Source organism: Bombus huntii, unplaced genomic scaffold, assembly GCF_024542735.1.
Source record: "Bombus huntii isolate Logan2020A unplaced genomic scaffold, iyBomHunt1.1 ctg00000058.1, whole genome shotgun sequence".
Classification (NCBI taxonomy): Eukaryota; Metazoa; Arthropoda; class Insecta; order Hymenoptera; family Apidae; genus Bombus; species Bombus huntii.
Genome location: NW_026099319.1, coordinates 645,403 through 663,160, shown reverse-complemented (window position 1 = coordinate 663,160; position 17,758 = coordinate 645,403). Strand labels below are relative to the sequence as shown.

General features: G+C 33.5%; 1 protein-coding gene and 1 long non-coding RNA gene across 2 annotated transcripts in view; both read right to left on the bottom strand.

The window, feature by feature from the left end:
* The window catches only part of LOC126875780 (katanin p60 ATPase-containing subunit A-like 2), a 292,008-nt gene that overhangs the window by 242,491 nt on the left and 31,759 nt on the right, over positions 1 to 17,758 (bottom strand). The gene's annotated exons all lie outside the window — the stretch shown is intronic.
* On the bottom strand, positions 1,183 to 15,864 carry LOC126875837 (uncharacterized). The gene is made up of 3 exons (XR_007693721.1): positions 14,599 to 15,864; positions 2,237 to 2,368; positions 1,183 to 1,641 (listed from the first exon to the last, which is right to left on the bottom strand). It is a non-coding gene; the product is annotated as an uncharacterized LOC126875837 (long non-coding RNA).

Genomic DNA, 17,758 nt, shown 5'->3' with positions numbered 1-17,758 from the left:
TCTGTTGCTGCTCAATGACCGACCAAGCTGTTGATTTTTCTTTTTCTGCGATGCTACTATACTCTACACTCTATGCTTTATACCGTTCTTTTGCCCGCTATTTACCTTGTACGCGAACTTTTTATCGCTAGTGGATTGCAAAAATCCTTTTTTATCACGAATTTTACGTGACAATGCGTAGGTCAAGGTGGACGTAAGACAAAGGAAGGTGTAGATAAATAAGACAGGGTGTATTTAAAAATAATAAGTTATTTATTACAGTTTATTTAATATGTATACAGGCTATTCGTATTATAGCAGCGATAGCTAGTGTTAAATTAACAATGACAGTTTCTATCGTAGTTAATATTATATTGGTTATTGGCCATGACGAAGGCAAATTTTGATAGCCCTGGTCGAGGTCGGTGGTCTGGATCTATAACAAATAGTACTATATTAATATAGCAAAGAAATGTCGTAAATATCGATATCATTTGCAAGGCGATTCTTTTTGGGCATAGTGAAATTATGTTGATCAGTTTGTGGATATTATGTTGAAATTAGATAATAAAGTTATAGATTTACCCGTTTTAAGGGATTGTTCAGGCGCCGTTAATTCACTGGATATGTCGCCCTGAAGCAGGATGTTTAAATTTTAGATCATATATTGTACTGATAGGAAGTATTTTATCGATACAATTATGAGTTTATTTGATTAAAATATCTAACGTAGTGTCTAGTCACCAAACGAATTAGTAGATCAGCCGTGAACAATGGCAGTAATTTGTATAATAACAAAGGATAAGCCAAATATAGCAGAATGACTCATCGGCTAGCGGGAGGTTGTGTCTAATTATCAAAAGCGAAAGAAATATGAAAGATCCTAGTTTGTAGGACTTGTTGACAATCAATGTCAACAATTTTTTCGTTTGGTCCATAGAATGTTTTGAGTGGGCTGTATTTCGACACACGACAAAATTGATAACGTAAATAAATCTTATATATTTGTTTCAAGAAATGATAGCTCGTTTGTGAGCGGTATCTTTAGACAGGTTGTTGAAAACTGGATGTTAATTCGGATTTTATATTTTCAATAACTTCGCATGAGTATTTTAGTCAAATCTAGCACGAATCGAACAGGTGAAAACAATCTATACGGCGTTCGTGCTGAGGTTGTATGGTGATAGGTGCGTAAGAAACTACTCTTGGTGTTTTTAACGAACAATAGTTTATTTAGAACTAATCAACAATCAGAGTTAACAATTAACAATTAACAATTACACTTAACAGACAACTGGTAACAACTAACAAATAACGATAGACACCGAGAGATCATTCGACGCGTTGCTATGCAAATAGTACCGAGGAGTTACACATTTAATGGCGTAAGACAGACTGCCTGTGCTTTTGTTTCGGATCGCGCAGATTCTTCCCTTCGTAGCCCATCGATATCCCCCACTAGCGTGCATTCATTAGATGTGCCGCCAGTGCTGGCACGTGTATGCTCTTCCGAGAATTCGGCGGAAAGAGTGTGAAGATATCGATGGTACATTGGGCACGTCGGTGTTGCGCTTTGGCGGCGTCGCGCTTTGCATCCGGAGCCGTTGAAAAGTTCCGTGGCCCGTGCCGCCACAGTGCTTGGCAGGTTTTTATTTTGTTTACCTAGTGGATCGGCATGATAGAGTTTGAGACATGTGGAAAGTACGGCTTCCAGGCAAGCAGGGGCTGATTCAGCGCATTAAAATAAGAAGAAAATTTCGTATAAACGTTTTCGAGTAGACGCTTGCTTTGTGTCACAGTACTTTCTTACCTATCTTTAGAGAAATTACTCGAATCGACCAGTTCCAGTTTCTACGGAAACGCGAATGCGTCGCGTCATAGATCGTCCATCTTGTTCGAACAGCTTACACGAATTTGTCGAAAATTTTGATCGTCACGTCAACTAACGTTTTATAAGTAAGAGATTTTAAACGTCCCCGTATTTAATAATCGAACGGATTCGGATCCGAAGAGCGTATTGGTCCGGAAATAAGGCCAGCACGATTTATCTATTTTCCAAGAAATCGTTCATCTGTGTAATGTTTAGCATCGCAAAATAAGCTATAAGCGGAACGTATGGTCATATTAGGCATATTATGTTATATAAAATTTTCTTCTTATTTCAGTATTCAGAATCAACCTCTGCCATATTTTCCACCTGTTCTGATTCACCTTGTATAATATAATAACTCTATGATAAGCGCTTAATAATACATACAGTGAACTTGTACAGAGTAACGTTTGCTGACTGTCGGAGGCACATTGTTGCTGTCTATGCAAAGACAAGTGCCCATTTCTTGTCGAAGAACTCCAGTCAATTCTAGCGTTTCACCCACATAAGTTTTCAACGCTGAAACATGAAAATATATAGTCGTTATTTTTTAGCTTTGCCTCTATTTGATCTTCATCTTATCTGCTTACGCGCTTAATAATAGAACTAGGTTTGGTCTACGTAAAAAGTAACTTCTTTTTATTAAGACTCATATTTATTAAGATTTAATAAGATACAATTTATTAAGATACATGTAACGAAAGGCAGGAAGTAGTAACATTTTACGTGAATTTGCATGGATCGAATATGCTGATGTGCTTACGAATAAGAGAGTATTGATCGATAATTATTAAAGCCAATTGTTTGTGACATGGAAATAAGCAAAAGTCATTTTTAAGTTTAAAGATCTTTAGTTTAGTATTGAAATGTGTTTAATGTATTTTATCAAAAGTAGATAAAATAGGAATATTAAAAAGTTGTGTTTTGAAGACAAAATTTGACAAAAATGATGCATATACAAATGCTATCTGTGGTCATTAATATATTTTTTCGTTATCGACAGAACATTTTCCCTTGATTTTATTGACATATTGGATTAATCACTTCTTTAAGTTACTCCTTGTTGAAACAACATCAAAATCGTATATTGTTTCATGCTAAAAAATCTACTAAATCCATTGACAGTGAAACGATATTTCGTATACGGTTCTTACAAGAATTATTATTATTTAAGACTTAGGAAAACGTATATACAGTAGCCACGCACACTGTGCGTATTTCTGGCGCGCGTTTCCGTTCAGTGACAGTACTTCGGCGGACTGGATTGCCGAAGCGAAAGGGTTAAAAATATACGATAAAATCACATGTAGCTCTCTATTTGTCTAGTCGCTTTTGTAGCAATATCACTATGTCCTCTGACATACTTGAGGTTTCTTACAATTCACAAATTAAATGAACAACTGTGCAAGCGAAATCGCTGCTGTAGAATCCCCGCTTCTGTAGAATCAGTCGTATGGATTTCAAAATTTAGTGTGTCGCCGGGATTAGCGTTATCCAAAGTATGCCACAGGAATAGAACATAAAGATATTTCTCAAAATTTGTTATTGCTGGTATGATATTGCTGAAATACAAGGCTGCAGTTTCTTAATGTCGTCAAAACATTCAGTTCTTTTTTGGTCAGTCACTTTTCGCGTGTGTCACGACCGGCATACTTCAAATCCGACGGACTGACGATAGAGATAAAGATGTGGCGGCACTCGGCGACAATGTATATCGCTGATGTGCCTAATGAACCATCAACATCCCAACGGTCCTTCCACCGAAGGTTCTAGAAGAAAGAGCACGTGGCAACGATCGCGGACGCCTAGCAAATGCATGGACGGTGGGGATGTTGAGGGATGACAAAAGAAAGTAATCGGATCCGATCGAAAGTAAAATCATAAGAGTCAGTCTTAGAAAGTCACGCCTAGAGTTCGGAAGTAGATTGTAAAGTGTATTGATGTTAGAAAAAAAATAAAGTTTTCTTTTTTTATTTTTTTACCTCAAATTCCTTTTTTATTTTGTTATTTTACGTGACACGTGCTTTGTATTGCTCTGTCGAATTTGAAAGTTTCTATTACGATAGCGGATGGTGCGAAAGACGCAAGTTTCTAGTATTTTAGAGATGTCTGAACGTCAGCTGCGTGATTATGTAACAAAAAATGGAGATATCCATTGAAATATTTTAACACGCAAGAGATTTCATGTTAAGACAATACACGCAAAGTAAATACACACGAATATAATAGTATATCCCTTTCGATGTCATTCGATTTTTGTGTCATTCATATTTTCCCCGATATATTTGAGCGATTCGAGATAAACAGGATACACTTCTAAACAATTCCTCTCAAAAGTGGCAGGAATTAATATTTTTTCTACTGAAAACAAATAACTGGAAATATTGAAAATGTAAAAGAATAGGAAGCTTAAAATCCGTTCACTTGTCGATGCAATGAGCAGAACAATACATATTTGCGATAATAAGAAGAATATCTCTAATGATACTGTAGTATCGGGGAGAAGGGCCCAAGAAACGTCGAGCTAACTACAGACAATGTCGCGAGAGCCGAGGCGCTGTCGGCTCCATCAATGCATTACCGGGTCCTTCAAGTAAATAGCCTTGCCGAAAAGACCTACGTGACCCTGGCTACGAGCGTCTGCAGAACACGTGTGCGGTGGGCCTAGCAAAAGACAATAGAGTGCTACAACGGCCAGAGAGTCAGTCGAGAAGCAGAGTGCGAGTTGAGCGGATACGGAGTGTGAGTCGGCGTGCGACGATATTGTAGTCGGTCCTTTTGTTATTGAATATCACTTATTAAAATACACTAAACTTTGAACTCTACCATCATCACTTGTCCTTACTCTAAGAAACCATCAGTTACTACAATACTTTTAATACATCAAAAGGCAAATACTATAAAAAGATTCGACGCGCTCTTTGAATACAGCTACTATCAAGATGTATAAACATTAGTACACATAATTAGCCTAGATCGTGTCGAAGTAGTAAGTACGTATGTACTTTTGACGAATTTTTAAATTCAAAATTCTTTTGAAATCACATTTAAAATACAGTTATTCTTAGAATATGATTTAAAATATAATCTTCTTTCTACTTTTTGCGTAATTTATTACGTAAATCATTACTAAAGAAAGTTACTTTCCAGTTGTGTTACAAAGTAATCCACTTTGTACACAGGTATGTAATAAATTGCCAGAAACTTTGATGAGAACGAACTTTTTATTAAAAAAAAGTGACATCTTTCATGTATGATTTCCTCTTCAATCTAATATTTGCTTGGTAGTAGTATATCAAATATTTTTGAGCTAAAAGTAAGTAATAAATATTCGGTAGGTTTATATGCGGAATGCATAAATAATTGTTATGAGTATTGAAAGTATTACATTTTTCTGTCTAAATCGTTTCGGTTCAATTTGGAAAATCTTATTCTGCGTGTGCAATTAATATCAGCAGCATGTCAACTCTAAAGTTTCATATCACGAAAAGAGTTTATGCAAAAGACGAATAAGAGTTAAGTTTGACATCGAGTAAAGAAAACCCAATTTGAAATTGATCTAACAGTGTTTTTCTAAATTATTTCTAGGTATTGTTCAATTTGTTCTTTTCTAAATATTGTTGGATTTAATTAACGCAGCGTCATATTTACGCTAATATCTGCTTGTTAAGCATAATTTTAATATATAATAACATGATCTATAACTCTTTACAATTTATATTTTATCATGGCATATGTTTTAGAATATTCTCCGGCTTCTTGTAATTTTTATTCATACCTATTCCACGTATATCATGTTCTCTTTATTAACTTGAAACGTTTTACACGCACAGGTGTACGCGAGTACTATCAATTACACGTACATACAGAACTTCCTCAAGCTAATATTATCAACTCTAGAGCTATTAATAAATGTTCATAAAGGGGATACTTCTTCACGACATGTAGTTTAATAGTTTATTAACACATTGACTGCCACGCGTGTTTTCAAAAAAATCTGCGTCAGGCCACGCGTACAGCAGTACTAAGCGTTCTCTGCTAGGTGCTCCTATCGATATTTTAGTAATGCGAATCGCTCAAGTGATGGTCTCAAGAATGATCTTTCGTTTCGCTTGTTCGCTACATTAAAACCGCTAGCTGTTGTCGAATATAACGAAGGAAAGTGTGGTATAGATTATTCCGATCAAATGGTTTCTTATGCCACCACAATTAGAAAAGGAATCAAATGGTACAGAAAACTTGGCATTCAATTCCTTCTGGGAATTTCTGTTGTAAACGCTTTGACGGTTTACAAAATTGCAACAAGGAAAAATATAAATATTAGAATATTGTTATTCTATAAATTTATTATTATTATGTTATTTTTATTTATTATTATATTATTTTTTATTATTATTATTATTTATTATTATATACTGTTATTTTATAAATTCAGAAAGATAGTTATATCCACTGTATATACTACGTACATATATGTATAAAATATATGATTTTTTAGGAATATCTCTCTACTTTAAACAGTTACTAGCAAAGATACTTTGCAAGTAGCATTCTTATATGTTGGATTACAAGCTATTTCAATTAGCCTTGTAGTGAATATACTGTACAATATTTGTAATTTTAGCGAATGTCGTGATATTGTTCTGTAGGAGTACCAAAACATAGTTATCTTCTATTAGCAAATAAAATTCTATTTTTGATGAAATTTAGTAAAAAATATTAAAGTATCCGAGGAACAATTTCTTTTGCCTGCAAAAGTCACTTTGAGCAGGTGAAATCGAATCCTCAAGATTTTGATTAACTTGTGATGATCCGAGATACAGTAAAACTTTGCATCGCTCTATTGAAAAATATTTGTGCGCTAGGAATAAATCTCGAGTAAATAATGAGTTTACTATTTTAAAGATAAAACGTGTAACAGGCATTACATGTAAGAAATACAATGCGGGCAAAATAACAGCTCACTTAACATTTCTGTTAATTTCTAAATACATAGGATTTTTCACCAGATTTCACGCTTTTATTGGAACAAACAAATGAAAATGAACAATTCCGTGTAACATATTTCGGAGCCATATTGATCTGATATGTCAAACATATACATTGATATCTCGAAAATTAAAAATTATTTTCTAGAGTTGACATGTTGTTTTTCAGGTAAGTAAAATGTTTTTTAATGTATACTATATCTAATTTATTAAGTGTAATTACCAGTTATTTGCCCCACTTTTATAATTTCCTTTGTATATTATATACATTATAATCTAAAACGTATTTGTTCAACGTATTTGTCGTCCAATACCAATGATTTAGTCATAGACCGAATTTCTTTTACCTGTAAGTTCAATATTTTGGCAACTGAGACTAACTTAGAAGGTGTCCGTTTAATTTTTCTTCTACCTTTTCCATAGAAAAATGTCTGAAAGTCCAAAACAGAAAAGAGAGAAATGGTCAGAAGAGAACATGAATGGGGCTTCGAAGCTACTCTTCAAAAATAAAATGGCCCAAAGACAGGTCACTGAAGCTTTCAATGTTTCAAAAACGACGAATGTGAAGTCTGGGCACACGTCGAATGCGCAGATCAAGAAAATATTAAGTGTTTTCCATACGATATACATAAAAATCAAATTTGAATAAGAATATGTATACTGACATCTAGAGGACTTTTTAAAACATTATTAACCATTTAGAGCAAAAGATCAAATAATTAAATAATTGATCGGTACTGGACGACAATTTTTCGTTTCCTACAAATTCCGACATTACTATTCTTGCACATTGTCAATTCGTCAATTCGTATTATTGAATTTCATAAAATTAATTTTCCTACTTTTATCAAGTTCCATTTGTGCTATAAAGTCACTTTGTAAATTTTCATTTTTACCAACTCTAGCACAAGGTACTGTGCGACTCTCCCCTGCATCTTATTTTGTATGTGATTCGAAATCCAAATTATTCGATATTTTTCATACCAAACTACGATAAAGATTCTTAACAATTTCTGCAAGATTACCTATACTAGCATTTATGACGTTCCTGTCTCACAAGATCAATAACCAAGCCTTTTCCTCGATTCTTTTTCTCTGATGAAACGTTAAATAGTTTTCTTCCTTCTTTCTGTCCGGATGAATTTTATCTTTTTCGTAGGTCATTGATATCTGGTCGCTTTTTTAAATTACTTTTTCCGTAGTTTTCATGTCGCAATAAAGAGATTAAAAAATGCTGGATCAAAATTCTTAATGCTTTTCTCACCCACTCCGTACTGTTATCTTTCTGTTCATGTTCAAAATAGCGAATAGAGGTACATATAGAGGCGAATACTTCTGTGTTTAGTCTATTGACACCCCCTCCCTCTCGCCCCTTGATAAGGTTGACTCGTGTTAGATTACAATATCAGTTTGCCTAACAATCAGAACTACATGGAATTTTGGGGATATACAGGCTGAGTCTTCAACAGCAAACCACCTGAATAATTCTTTCAATTTTTTGAGACGCAGGGAAATGTTTGAAACAAAAGTTGTTTGGTTTCGAGGAGGCTATTACGCGATGGAAAAAGTTTTTCTCAGATGGACGCGTTTACGAGTTTTAAAGAACACTTTAATAGGCTTCGTTTTTTTTTAAGTGTAGCCGTGTAGTTTTGAATACCTATTTGTCCCATTGTTGCTCTTTTGAAGACGGATTTAAATATCGCGGTCATTTAAGGTCACTCAAGGTCATAAAACGTAGTAAAATAGTCCAATCGTAATGTGTGTCCAGAACGTAATGTTTCAATATTCCGAAACAAAGGAAAATGGATTTACCATTTTCAAGATAAGCGGCCCGTTTATAAAACACCATTAAACTAGGAGACGCAATCAATTGGAGAAAAGATAAATTTTCTGTGACTACTTATCGTACTCGAATTCGACTCTACATCTTCGTTACTTTGTCGAAATTGCTATGTATAATAATTATTAATTATGAATAACGAAAGAAATCCTTAACCGAAAAATACTTCGTTATTCAGTATTCGTTGTTTAATATAATTATAAAACACCAATCAATAATAACACAGGTACTTCACAGTGAGATATTTGAATTATTCGTCTAATATAAAGAATAAGAATTTTGGAACAAGAAATTAAACGATTAGTACAAACATTCGATAATTGCACGAAAAAGTCCTCTACGTAGTTACACAGCCGTCGTGTCCACTTTGAGAAGGACAGATTTCCCTGAGGTATCGCGGAAATTTGGCGGTCCATTGCGATCAAGCAGTGTAACATGATCCAATATTATCAGTTATCGTTGAGACAATGTATCCGAGTAATCATTCAAAACTGAAAATTGCCTTATTTTAGGCTTTTTAAAATTAAATTTCCACTAACGCATTTGTAGGATTTCCCCGACTAAAATAAGATCAAACATGATATAATATGAATAATATTTAATTATCAATTATTAAGTAAGCAAATATGTTCCAAATTTTATCGTGTTTGGTGTCATTTTAACCAGTAAAACGCAAGAAACATATTAGCAAAAATTTCATTGATCAAAAATCGCAAATAAGAATCTTTCAACTTATCGCCAGCCTTTAACGAGGCTCTCTTTCTCTTTCATTCGCGTTGTCAATTTTGAGGAATAGAGTCTCCATAATTGTAACGTTTCAGTCCCGATTTTTGTGCAATTATCGAATGTAATTATTAAAATTGTATACACGACATATTACAAACATTGAATCGAATTTTTTTCTGCAAAACGTTATCGAACACGAAAAAACGAACACGAATAATCGAATCGAAAATTACTAAACGATCGGCTGTTGGATAAGTGTTTACTAAGAATCTGACTAAGTACACTCTCTTAAATGCAAATGACTCATTGAACTTTTTTGATATTAACTTTTTAATGAACGGCAATCCTCGAATAAAATCTTACTCAAACTGATAACATTAACAAAATATTTAAAAAATGTCAAAATCGGCGGTATCTCCTTTTTTTGTAAATATTTACCGGCTATTGAATCCATTGATTCTCGATTGCCTTATCTGTTTGCTTGTGTATATCTTTTATATATACATAGATGGATACACAAATAAGTTTCGTCTATGGCGAGATCAATTTAGCCACCTGAGTAACCAGCTATCTTTCGAATCAACAGATACAATACCGATACAATGATACGACATGCGATGTACATACTCGAAACGTTACAGATTGAATCAATGAATTAATGAATTAATGAAGAGTAGCTGCTAATCATTGGTAGGATACACGCTTGTTAAAGATCGAAGATGTCCCTGAATTAATTAGCTTAGAAATTAAAAGGTTAGGTATGTGGGAGATTTTGCGTTTGAGGAAAATTATTCGAAGATAGCAATATGGTTGATGATACGGAAGTGTAGGGGTAATAGGGTGAATGCAACGAGCAATGTATAATAAACAATTGATAATTGGTAATAATGTATAAATAATTCGTAACGATTAAGAATAGAAGCAGATAGTAATATTTAATTAGAACCCATGTTTTTTTTTTCAACTTCCAATTTATGTTCCTTTGATAGCAAAAACTAAAATAGAATTGATTATAATAAATTTTGAATATAGAGATTGAAAATTGAAATGGTTTATCAATTGGGCTGATTTCAAACTAATCTCGTAAAAAAGTTGTAAAGGGGGAAAATATAGCTTTAAGAAATACGCAATTAGTCGAGTGTTTACGGTACGTGCCAATAACAAGACAAGCTTTTGACTTTTGGAGAAGTCGACTGTAACAAAAATATATTATATTATATTATATTATATATTATATTATATATTATAGCTATAATTTTAGCAGATACTGTTTATCTGTTTCGTTTTGCGTGTTTTAACGTCCTCATGGTGTATCGTATAGTAATTAATGCATCAGATTATATACATATTGGTGTTTGTAGGTAACACGTTATACAGAGTGGAGAAGCAGCATCAAATTGTCACGATTGCAAAATAAAATGAGTGAACGGCTGGTGAACGAGCAAAATACTCGTACAATAACAAGTGAATGTAAAGGGAGCTCTAAATTCCAAGAAATTCCATTTTATCAGCCGAACAAAATGTATAATCTGATAATGTTTTGAGGATAGTAAGTTAGGCAGGCGAAAAAAACAGGTGTTAACGATCAAGTATAACAGATACACAGTAGTAAATATTCAACAATTTTTCAACCGTAATGTATTTATACACAAATCTGCGTACTTTGTATCAAAGTTTCTGTTGAAAATGACAACGTGAGTTCGTGCTCGCCATCCATATGCAGATGCGTTAGTGATAAGAAATAGTAACTAGAGGATGATGCTAGTTACAATCGATAGATTTAATCGATAGGCTTAAGATGCTTTTTTGTTTTTATCCCTAGTTTTTGTAAGCGTGTGCAATAAAGGCTTTTTTTTGGCTCAGAACGGTGTAATAGATTTATCCATTCAATAAAATAATAACTACTCTGATCTTACCTCTGAGTATAGAAATAACAACAGTTTCGATACGTATATTTTTATGTACAGCATGTATAAAAAGTGTCAGGGCGTATAAGTGTCCACTAGCGTGATTTCGGAGGATCGGAGCCTCTGGATCGATTGATTCATGCAAAATTTTGTAAAAATTGACGTTTGCTGGCACCGTATGCTACTTAGCACGAGGATCAAATGAAACTTTACTGGGAAAGTATATTTGGATACCATGATGTGCAAGATATTATTCTTGTATATGTAGGATTTGTATACATTTTAATCAATTTACTTTTTTTAATCAATTTAATCCTCATTTTATCAATAAATCCAATTATTTTGCCATCTATCTCTATTACCGACTATCGAATTGTTCGTTGTTCCAAAAATGTGTTGCGCGCAATACTGGGCACTATTAAATAAATTTTCATTTAAATAATTGTTTAAATGTTAAAAGACAGAAATAAATTGTTTGCAATTTCAACAAGTTTACATATATTATTTAAAATAATGAGGTTAATTGTTATTTACAAATTTTATTTTCTATTTATTCTAAAAGAAAGCTAATAAAATCAGAATCTTTGTTTGAAAGTCTTTTTTCACGCAGTAGATAATTCTGTAATAATGTGAAATCACGCTGATTGCTCCATTCTGTTTATCACGGGCTATCCCACCTGCTAACGAAAACTTGTTTTCTCGTTGATGTCACATTGCTTACTTTCTACCTGACTGCGAAATATAAACTTGTTGCGAATAATCTCGATGTAAGACCCAATGAAATTTCAACGTCATTTCTCCAAAAAACGGTTCAATTGCGACTCATAGCTTATTTTGAAAAGTTGTCAAGTTGGTCCTCGCGATGAGTAGACGTTTGTAAAACTGTATCATCCAGAGTTGTAGAATTAGGGTGGTCCGGTCAAATAAATGTATTTTTTATATACTCTGTACATATACAGGCTTTTCCAGAATAATTCCATACCGCCAGACAGGATAAGACGTTAAACAAGAAAAAAAACATTTTTCTTTTCTTCAGCTTATTTTTGCGCGTAAACTTTTTGTATTTAAAACTAAAGTTTGAAATAGTTGTAGATACTCTGTCACACTGAACGTATTTCATTGTAAGCTAGCTCAAGCAGAAACAAAGCCTTATACAAGAAAACTTCATCCTCTTCCTTTGACTTACTTTTGCATACAGAAAAATCTGCAGTCTAAGTGTGCTATCCTGAGATTCCTTGATTATACATATCTTTTCTAAATTTTTCGTTTCTGTTAACAAAACTTCCATAAATGATAAAGTGCAGGTATTTCTAAAGGGAAAAAATGTAAAGAAACTAAAATTAACGCCCAAACACCCAAAATTTCAACATTAACCCGCCATATATATATTGTTAAATATGTAAATTCGCACGTTCGTGGGGAGACGCGATCTCGAGGAAGTGCGCCAACGGGAGTCGTAAATTCCTGTTACGATTGACTAATCGACGCCACGAATCGTTCAATCCCTTATTTCTTTTGGGATAATAAGGGTAGTTAACTTGAAGAGAACGCTGCTATTAACAGGTTATTATATATGTCGGAGATGAAAGGAAAACCGGAGCCTTCCCTTTGCAATTTTGAGGAAGCCTTCTAATGCTTTAGCCTAGATTTTATCATAACTGTAATTAAGCAATTGTCATTTGTAATTGTTTGACATTTGTGAAAGCGAAAGTGGGTTCGAGGTGACAACTGGTCGCCGAACGTAGCCACGGTCACGGGATAAACGTTTTGCCTGACGAAGGTGTGGATCGGTTGTATTGTTCTCCCTAGAAATCACATAGAATTGTACTTTAGAGATGCTGATATAATGGGACACACGTTGTATTAGGAATCAATCTCCAGACAGAAACAGGTCGTCCCATATAACGTAATACGTTATAACGTCATCCCATATAACGTAATAAGTTATAACGTCATACCATATAACATAATACGTTATACCGTCATACCATATAACGTATTACGTTATAACGTTATAACGTTATAACATATAACGTAATACGTTATAAAGTTATATCATGTAAAGTAATACGTTATAACGTTATACCATATATCGTTACATATGTCACGACCAGCATACTTCAAATCCGACGGACTGACGATAGAGATAAAGCACTCGGCGACAATGTATATCGCTGAAGTGCCTAATGAACCATCAACATCCCAACGGTCCTTCCACCGAAGGTTCTAGAAGAAAGAGCACGTGGCAACGATCGCGGACGCCTAGCAAATGCATGGACGGTGGGGATGTTGAGGAATGACAAAAGAAAGTAATCGGATCCGATCGAAAGTAAAATCATAAGAGTCAGTCTTAGAAAGTCACGCCTAGAGTTCGGAAGTAGATTGTAAAGTGTATTGATGTTAGAAAAAAAATAAAGTTTTCTTTTTTTATTTTTTACCTCAAATTCCTTTTTTATTCTGTTATTTTACGTGACACATACATCGACACTCTGTGTTACCACAGATTTTATACGAAATAGTGAAATTGGAAATCGAATACTGTATTCAGAGTTAAAATATAATGCTATATGGAAATGAAATAGCACTTCAAAGACTTGATAGATTTCGTTAATAAAATAAAGCAAAATAAATCTTTAATTCACTCACTACGAATTTATGGCATTGATTAAAATCAATGAATGTAGAGTTACTTACGATTAAGGGTACAACTGTTATAAATTAAGAGCATAATTACATTGAATTAATGGGAAAATGTTGTTATAAATTATTGGTATAACTGTTAAGAATTAATGATGTAATTGTTTTAGATTAATGGCTTAAATGTTATATATTAATGGCTTAGAAGGTATAAATGAATAGCTTAAATGTTATAAATTAATAGTTTAAATGTATAAAATAACAGTTTAAATGTTGTACATTATTGGCTTAAATGTTGAAAGTTAATAGCTTAAATGTTATAAATTAATGGCTTAAATGTTATAAATTAATAGTTTAAATGTTATAAATTAATGGCTTAAATGTATAAAATAATAGTTCAAATATTGTAAATTAATGGCTAAGATGTTGTAAATTAATAGCCTAAATGTTATAAATTAATAACTTAAATGTATAAAATAACAGTTCAAATGTTGTAAATTAATGGCTTAGATGTTGTAAATTAATAACTTAAATGTTATAAATTAATAGCTTAAATATTATAAATTAATTTCTCAAGTATTGTAAATTAATGGCTTAGACGTTATAAATTACTAGTTACAATGTTGTTATTTGATATTTTTTTTTATTTACCTTATATTTAAATTCTTCTTGGATGTTCACTGTCCGGAATTTCAGACACGAAAGAGCTCGCGCGCGACTTCCGCGTTCCTTATATATCTTGACAAGGTGTCGAGATGTCAATCAAACGTTAACGATCTCTTGACATAGCAAAGGACGGGTTTTCCATTATAACAAAATCAAATTGAACAATTTCTTAATTTTTATCGTAAATTGGCGCCTTCGACGATTTAATACGGTATCCATTTTTATCATTTTAATAGTTTCTACAAACTAAGACTAAATTCACACCTCCTTGATACTAGTTTTCGACTATCAATTAGTTTGAACAAAAAGGGAAAAGAGCCTAACGGCAGTCGATGACGTTACTGTGAAATATGTTATGGTATTTAAATAATCAGCCAGATAAAATTCATATTAATCATTATATTATATTATCGATATTCGTTCATTTACTCGTGCTAATTACAAAATAAAATGTTCTCTTTTCTTGAATAACACCTACATCACCGTCTGCGATATTTAAATTTCTTATTTAATGCTTATTTAAAAGTCAGGTACCTTTTTAATTCCTCTCAAGGTAAACGAGTAAATTTACTCGTTATAGTTGTAACATAAAATGGCTATTTTCTTCAATACCACTTGCATCGCTGTACGTGATACAAATATTAATTATGTATCGAATAATATGTACCAATTGGCTGTAATCGCGGTTAGGTATTTCTTCGTTTGATCTATCAAAAGATCTATTAGGCTATTAGCGAAACACTTATTGATTCCTCAAAGATGTATCTTAACTTAAATCTTAAAGATTAACTAAATGATTATATTTGATTAGTATTCGACAGTGTCTATCATATTCAGCCATCTTCTTTTATAATTGATACTGCTCGGATCAATTATTTTATAATAAATTGCAGATTATGCCACGGTATATTATAAGATATTTGTCTATAGCTCTTTTTTTCTAATTCATTGATTTTATTATTAGTCTCGTTGGTTTTTCCTGTGAGTATCTGCTGTACGTACATTGGAAATACATAATGGATACGTACATTATATATATATTTTAAAATATAAAAATAAAAAATTAACAATACTATTATAAATATTGCTATTATAATTAATTAATAATAATTTAATTAGATAATTAAATTAAAATAATTTATAAATATTTAACGTAATAAAATAAAATTTTTTAATAAAATTGATAAAAATTGAATTATCTTGTATATAAGTATATATTAATATATAATTATTAATTTTAAATATATTAATTTTAAAATCTTTATACATACATTTAATTTTATAAAAAAATTAAAATATAAATATAAATATTTTAACTTTAAATTGAAAAAAATGTATTATATATAATTAATTATTTATATATAAAAATTAATATAAATTATAAATATTTTATTATCTTGAGATATATAATTAAATTATTATTAATAATAGGTAATATTAATTTATAATTACTTATTTATTTATATATATATATACGTCGGGTTTACATTAGAATTAGGGTTAGGGGCGTGAAACGAATCTTCGTTTGGGTTACACGTTGTCGTTATGCAATAGAGAAGACATTGACTAGTGCAAATACGATTACCATAGAACCGGACAAGTAACCGTGGTTATTAGATATTCGAGAGACTAATGACAATGATCCTAGGTTCAATAACGAATCCGCGGACAACGGGACGGTAGTCGTACGCACTCGCAAAAAATCTAAGTCGGATTCTGTGTTAATATTCGCTGACCGTAAGGAGTTAATCCTTTTTTGTCGATGAGACCGCAAGAGAGAGAGAGACTTTCCGACCCGGTGATACCCCAGAGGAAAAATATGAAGGGGTATGTCTAAGGACACGAAATCATCGGATTCGTCGGGGACATCCTACGTTCGGAAAGTAAGGGAAATTGACGTTGCTGCTAATTGGCCAATCTCCATATCGGTAGTTAGAAAAGGATGCTAGCCGCCCTTGAGGGAGGGTTGCTAGTGGGAGACGTCGTTTGTGGAAAAATAGGTCTCTCCTGTCTTCCCGTAACTGGGACAAAGACTGTGTATCTGTTGAAGGATTTTAGGTAACTAGATATTAGTGTTTATGACGGTCCTCGGGCTAGCCGATCGCGTACTGTGGAGACGCGTCGACATCTGGTAAACATCCTGCCCGGAGAATAGGATCTGCGTGTGGCGAGCTACGGGACAGAAACCGTTGGAATGTTTACTGCCATGTGCCGCTACAAATCTTTCTTTTAAGGAGAGCTATAGGATTACTTAATGCCTTTGTTAGATGGAGAGTTCGTCCCGTTGACCCTGTGACACCAATTACCTCTCAGAGAAAAGACATCGACTCCCGACTGTCGGACGCCAACGCCGCGACGCATCTTAGTCCCCATCAGAGATAAGGCCCCAACCCCGACTTTCGGACTCCTTGGAATCCACACCAAACCCCCCAACATCCCCAAGCCAGGGTGTATATAAGCCGAGACTTCACCCAGCCCGGGGAGTTCTCGTTCTAGTTGCTGTTCTTGTACAACACCCCTTTCTCTGTTCAACGTTATTCTACTGTAAGTGCCAAAGTCATAATAAAGTTCGATAAAAGAAAATTAATAGTTGGGCTACGACTCAGCTTTCTTTTCTCTCGCAACCCAAGTACCAACTTTACGTGACATTTTGGCGATCCGTGCCAGGATCCATCAACTTCAAGAAAACGAAATTACGCATTTCGGCATACGTGCATCATTGACGATTGAGGGATCAGCGGACTTCTGCAGATCAGCTCACTTTACGTGAAAACGACTTCTACGAAAAGCGGACTACGGTCATCACCAAAACTGAAACTGGTCACGAAAAGAAGAATATTCAGGTAAAGAACTGGATTCTTTTAAATATTATCGTACTCGTCGCAGTAGCTTCGCTAGTACAGACTCCAACAACAGTACAATAACCACTATGAGCAAAAAATCAGAAGACACATCTTCTGTTAGCCCTATGGCTACTGGTGTGGATCCAAGTATTCGGGCCATACTAGACGCTATGCAGAAGTAGAACGAAATCAAGTTAAGAAAACTGTTAAAGGAGACTATTAAAGCAGCGACTAGTCGGAGTTATCAGGGTAGTTTAGTTTCTAATAATTTGAACAAAAGCTTGGAGAAAACAGACGTTACT